At 36.2% G+C, this 6,515-nt stretch overlaps 1 long non-coding RNA gene across 1 annotated transcript; it reads left to right on the top strand.

Moving 5' to 3' along the window:
• Positions 1 to 248: 248 nt before the first annotated feature.
• On the top strand, positions 249 to 4,089 carry LOC133579704 (uncharacterized). The gene is made up of 7 exons (XR_009812006.2): positions 249 to 797; positions 1,275 to 1,360; positions 1,460 to 1,678; positions 2,160 to 2,335; positions 2,718 to 2,792; positions 3,187 to 3,301; positions 4,051 to 4,089. It is a non-coding gene; the product is annotated as an uncharacterized lncRNA (long non-coding RNA).
• The last annotated feature ends 2,426 nt before the right edge of the window (positions 4,090 to 6,515 follow it).

Below are 6,515 nucleotides of genomic sequence, written 5' to 3'. Positions count from 1 at the left end.
CAAAATTCTATAGAAATTCTATAGACATCAGCTTCATGTGCTGGAAGGTCTTTTCACTGTTCTATAGAGCTGGGAATTCTATAGAATATCCTATAGAAATTCTATAGACATTACATTATCTGATGAAAAGTCCATAGATTGTTCTATAGAACTGGGCATTCTATAGAATGTCTAACAGAAATTCTATAGACATTACTTTATCTGCTGAAAGGTCTATAGATTGTTCTATAGAACTGGGCATTCTATAGAATGTCTAACAGAAATTCTATAGACATTATCCTTTATCTGCTGAAAGTTCTATAGATTGTTCCATGGAATAAAATTCTATAAAATGGCAGCAGCGCTATCACCATAGCATTGATTAATCTCATTAAGTTGATTCACCAGACTTGAGCTTGTTTTTTGAACAATGCAGGATGTCTCCCTCAATTATGAAAATGTTAATTTTGTATCATTTAAAATTGTGAGGTGTCATTTCAAGGCGGACACCCAGAACTTCGGCAGACTTTATTTTTAAAAGTATATTTATTCCAATAAATCAATTTATTTTTATTTTTAGAGTTTTTGAGTTATCTATAAGTAAAAAGTGTGAATATTTTCGTAACTTACTTTTTTATGTGATAAAATTAATTTTATTGGACTTCCAACATAAATTGATTTAGCAAAACTCAGTTCAAAGGTTTAAATCAGACCTAAAACGTCAGGACCCGCCCACGTACCTGCATGCAGCTGTGGAAGAACAAGCCCAGACACGTTTCTTCACGGAGCCCAATAGGAAAACACTTTACCGAACTCATGTAAGTAACAATTTATATTGTTAAAAGTCAGTATTTGCCAGGATTTAAATGTATACATTTTCAAAAGCATGGTTCAATGTTATATTTAGTTTACTACTTTTCCCGCCGTAACATTACAAACCCCCCCCCCCCCAAACACGATAGATAGAACTGCTCTCGTTTTGTTATAAAATAACAAAACTGTTTTAAGGCTGCAATCACAACCAAATTCATGTATAGTTGGTAATAATCGCGTTGTATCAATGTTTCTCATATCCGACACTAATAAGTGCGAATATGTTTCAAATCAACTTTTTTTTTAAATTATTTATTTTTCCCCTTCGCGCTTGCCGTAGTTGCAAAGCAGATTTCGCGGGCAGTTTGAGTTGGTGATGGCGGCCACAACGTCCATGTTGACTTCACTCGCTCTTTCTAAACTGCCCAAGTCACGTCGGAGTTCATTAACGGTAACTTTGTTGGCTTAAACATCACATTTAGGTTTAGGGTCTTCTAGGCGCGATGCGAGACGTCACAAGCGGGCTAACGTTGAGCCAAACAGCAGCTTCGAGGCACGGGCGGAAATGGTGAGCTAGCAAAACTAGCCTCATTTATTATTATTATTATTATTATTATTATTATCATCCCTCCATTGTTTGTAACGTCAGGCTTGTGTGATCACACAGAGAAGGAGTTTGGCCCCCAGTCAGGTCGCCAAACGGAAGCAAGGGGAGGATGATCATCGAGACGAAATATAGTATATTAACCACGCGGTTCTCGAGAGAAGATGAATGGAGAAAATTGGGACAGTGATGAAGAAGTCCAAGTTCCATGGCCACTCAACAAAGCAGGAGGAAGGAAGCAGTCACAAGCCAAATACGTGGCAAGAATTCTGAGATTTGGTGGTAATTAATAAACAGTTGAAAACTTTTCAATTCAATTCAGTAAAAAGTATACGTTTTACCAGAAGTACATATAAATATAGATATATTTAATATAGATATATTTAATGTACTTCTGATTTTACACCTTGAACTTTCGACTTTGTTTATGTAAAGTTAAATTTAATTAATATAATTTTTTTTCTTCCATGATTGATAGTAATTTCTCATCAGTGCAGCCCTGGTATACTGAATGTTTCAATCTGCAATGCTGAGGTGATTGTCATGATAGTACAGACTTAACCTTGACAATTTTTTAATATGGCTGTAAGCCTGTAAATAAGGGAAAGTAAGGTGAAATTTGTTTCTCGCTGAGGTGAATTTCTGAATCATCAGAACTGTAGGTATACCAAAGTAATTTAGTGATAACAATCTGCTGCTGAAATGTATGACTAACTGTACAGTTTAATTTAGCTTAATGTGGCACATATTTGTTTTTACACAGAAGACACACGTGAACTGACGCCATATTTGAAAGCCGCTCAGGATGGCAAGGATGTACCCCTTACTGGTGATTTGGAATATGGCAGAGGCTAGAGAAACAAACAGCCAAAGTCTTGGTCATCAGACAGTGAGAGCAAGGATGAAAGTGTTGAGGAGACTCTATCTGACAGACAGCAGGTACTTTTATTTCAGTGGTGTTGTCGCGATATGACCGAAATAGTGTTGAAAGCGACGTTAAACGTTAATTCACTCACTCACTATTTCAGTGGTGTTTCAACTGTGAGGTTTTGTAGGATTCAATCCCATACTTTTGAAGTACCTTGTCAGTTTTTCTTTATCATAAAAGTTAATCAAATCATGTTTCATTGTAGGCTTTAAAGTTATTGAATATTTTGATTCAATTCGACCAACTCAGACAGAATAATATTCAAGACAAATTGAGGTGTTGACAGACTTTCTGCATGTACTCGAAAATCCATCATTTCTGCAAACATATTTCTTCACTTCAATGGCATATAAAAGAACTGAACACGTTTTCTTGTTAATCTTGATTTTTCAGAAGAAAAAGAGGAAAGTAAGCCGTACAGCTGTGGGATATGATGCTCGGGCACAATTGAAGGCCCAACTTGCTGCTGTGAGTACATGAATAGAATAGAATAGGATTTTATTGGTTAATCAAAGCACCCTCTCGAGGCAAACAATCACAAGTGCCTAGCATTCATTTGAAATCGAGGACGTAAAAATTGCATCCCTGGCAACTGGTTTAAAACACAAGTTTATACTTTTACTTATATGAAAATAACACTACAAATACCTGATGAACAGTGCCTACTGTGTGAATGGCTTACTGCTACATGTACATGTAGCATATTCAAATTAATGTGCCTACAAGGTTGCTTATACATGTAAAACTTATATGGTGCTGTCAGGGCCGTATCCAGGACAAATTGCTTCCGGAAAACATATGAGCGCCCAAATTAATCATAATACAAATTATTTCATTTGATTTACTATTTTGACATTTTCAGCTGGGAAGAACTTCACCGAAAGATACATGTACAGAAATGGAATCCCTGAAGAAGGAAGTCCTCCAGTTGAGAGAGGAAAACAAATCCCTTCGAGATGCATTGAGGGTTGTTGAAGGTAGGTTTTCTTATTCTAGAAGTATGTTATTGTAATTATCATAGGTTGATGGAAAATATGCTTACATGTCGATGTATGAAATAACTTTCTTATTACTGTATTTTCATCTAACTTTGGCCTACGGGTATTGTCGTCATGTACGGCTGTCCATCCGTCACCGCAATATTTACAGAATCGTTTCATGTACGGAAACCAAACTTGTTACATCTATTTATCTTAGTGTAACAAGAAGCCTATCGAAAATGAGTCGTCTCGGACAATATTTTCCAGAGTTATGCCCCTTTTTTCCAATAAAAATCCATTTATGATTTGGAATAATTTCAGAACTGTTGCATATACAACATCCTAAGTTGTGATGTCCTCCCCTCTAAATAAGGGGAGGACATATGGTACTTGTTTGTTTGTCTGTCTGTCCGTCCGTTTTTGTGTGTTTCTCTTATATTAGCAAGAGTAACGTCCCTTCCTTCTTGATATTTTGTCTCAGCTGGATATCTGATTAATACTTGACCGACAAATATTAAATCTTCGCGTGGTCAGGATGAATTAATATATATGGTTATATATATTTTTCATCTTTGATTGCTTCCTTACCATGTTTCCCTTGACTTGAACAAGATTCCTATCAAAATACCCTTACATTATGATAGCTGGGGTTAGAGCCGAGCGGTTTGGATATCGCCAGCTTCATGTTATTAATGTATTTTTTTTTTTATTGTGTCTGCATCACAATGTACTTTTTTCTATTAAAGGACTTCCTGGCCTGCTAATGAAGATGGACGACTTATCACGGCAGGCAACAATACTATCAGCTCGACGTCCTGCTGTCGCTCTGCCAGAGAGGAGCTGGCCAACAGCAGCTTGACAGGAAAAAAATCCAATGCTTTTAAGGATAAGCATGAGAAACCAAAACTGGATGACAAGAAAGTGTCTGCTATTATTGGTGAGTATAAGTTAAATCAATCTGATTAAAACCATATCCACATCAGGGAAGTGGATCTGACCCTTTTCCTATCTCCAAGTCGTTCCGTGATCGTTTGGCATGAAGTATAGATATCCATAGCTTCCAGTCTGCTTGGTCCATGAATTGACTGCGAGATGTTCGTTTTGACAGATTTATAGGCATGGGTGGTCACATTAGCTTTGATCTCGTCGGAAACCAACATCAAGTGACAAAGCAAAAACCGCAGCGCACGGATATCTACACCTTTTTCTCGTTTGATATCTTATATCGGCATTCTCCGCCTTACTATTTAACAACTAGCGTCGGGAATTTCCGTGAGTTCTGCTGCAAGTTGAGAAGTGAACGACTTTTAGATAGGGAATGTGTCAGATCCCCTTCCCGATGTGGATATGGTTTCAATCAGATTGAAGTTAAATATTTTTATTAGAATTCTATTAATGCACTTTCGTGATTGTTCGAACGCCATTGGGGACACCCATCAAGTACACAACAAGATTCACAAGAAAGTGAAATCCTGAAAATAATTTGAAAAATATTTCACACACTGAATGGATTTTCTATATAGCTAATGAATAGTGTACATGCACTGTCAGAATTTGATACAGATTTGTTGCAGTTCGTAAAGCCTGGCATGATTGCACCACATATGATTTTGTGTGCGTCAAGCAGTGCAAGTGCCTTACAGCATAGAAACGCGTGATATGCAATGTATGCAGTGTGTTGACTATCCATTGCATTGATTAAATGATAGACATCACTCTCTTTATCGAGCTGAAAAATGCCATAGTGTAACTCATTGCATGACAGCTAGTGTCTTGGTGTCTGCAGACACTAATTCTGGTATATTTTATTGATCTTTCAGATTTTGTGAAGAAGCTCCATCCCTCAAGTGAAGCAAATGTGATAAAGAAAATCATTGGAGTGAAACTGAACATTGCGCAGAAAATGGGAAAAAAAGAAGGCCTCAGAAACAAATTCTGCTGGACGTCTAGCCGTCTCTAACAGTCGGAGAAGCGCGGTGATCATGTTGATTTATGCTGCTGACATTTATTTATTACCGGTACATCAAGATTTGAGTTACATGTATATAATAAATACAAGTCAACATTCATTCAACTGCAATATTTGTCTTTCTCCATTGCCAGTGTTAGACCACAGATTTTGTAGAATGCCTGCCCAATCATTTCTACATCATTCTGAACCGTATTCCACAGAAAGCCATTCCATAGGAGCCTGTTCTATAGAACTACTCTTTAGAACTTTCTTCTATAGCACTATTCTTTAGAGGAGATCTATAGAACCATTCTTTAGAACCCTGTTCTATAGAACCATTCTTTAGAACCCTGTTCTATAGAACCATTCTTTAGAACCATGTTCTATAGAACCATTCTTTAGAATCCTGTTCTATAGAACTTCGGTCCTAAAGTTCATTAGAAATTCTATAGAGATATTCTTTAGAAATTCTATAGAACTTCGGTCCTAAAGTTCATTAGAAATTCTATAGAGATATTCTTTAGAAATTCTATAGAACATTTTTTGCAGGGTTGCTCCTGATGGGTGCTGGTTAGCGCCTTGCATGGCAGCTCCCTCCATCAGTGTGTGAATGGGTAAATGTGGAAGTAGTGTCAAAGCGCTTTGAGTACCTTGAAGGTAGAAAAGCGCTATACAAGTACAACCCATTTATTTATTTATTTATTTATATATAGTATGACAGCTATACTGTTATATTGAGTAAAAAAAACTAACTTGTGTCTTTACAAACCTTACACAATATATTTTTTCTAGTAAAACTCACAAAGAGACATTTCCCCAGGTATTATTAGCCATTGTGCATGTGTGGTTTAGGAGTTATGTTTAAATAAATGTCAAATTGAATGTGGCAGGTATACTGTCATGAGTAAAACCTAATTTTTGTAATTGTAAACCTTACCAAAATACCTGATTCTGGTAAAACTCACATAGATTGAATATTACATGCATTTTTAGACGGATTGCTTGTTTGGTTTTGGAGTTATGTTTTTACAACTGTCATATTTAGTATGACAGTTATACTGTCATATTGAGTAAAAAAAACAACTAACTTGCGTCTTTGCAAACCTTACAAAAGATCATTATTCTGGTAAAGACTTAGACTTTTTTTTTATTGTCATTCAAATTTGAACTTTACAGCATAGATAACACAATTTCGTTACATAAGCTCATGGTAGTGCAGGATAAAAAAGCAATAAGGTGCATATATAAATAAATAAATAT

The sequence above is a fragment of the Nerophis lumbriciformis genome, unplaced genomic scaffold, assembly GCF_033978685.3.
Source record: "Nerophis lumbriciformis unplaced genomic scaffold, RoL_Nlum_v2.1 HiC_scaffold_47, whole genome shotgun sequence".
Classification (NCBI taxonomy): Eukaryota; Metazoa; Chordata; class Actinopteri; order Syngnathiformes; family Syngnathidae; genus Nerophis; species Nerophis lumbriciformis.
The sequence above is the reverse complement of the archived record's forward strand: the minus strand, read 5'-3'. Positions and strand labels throughout refer to the sequence as shown.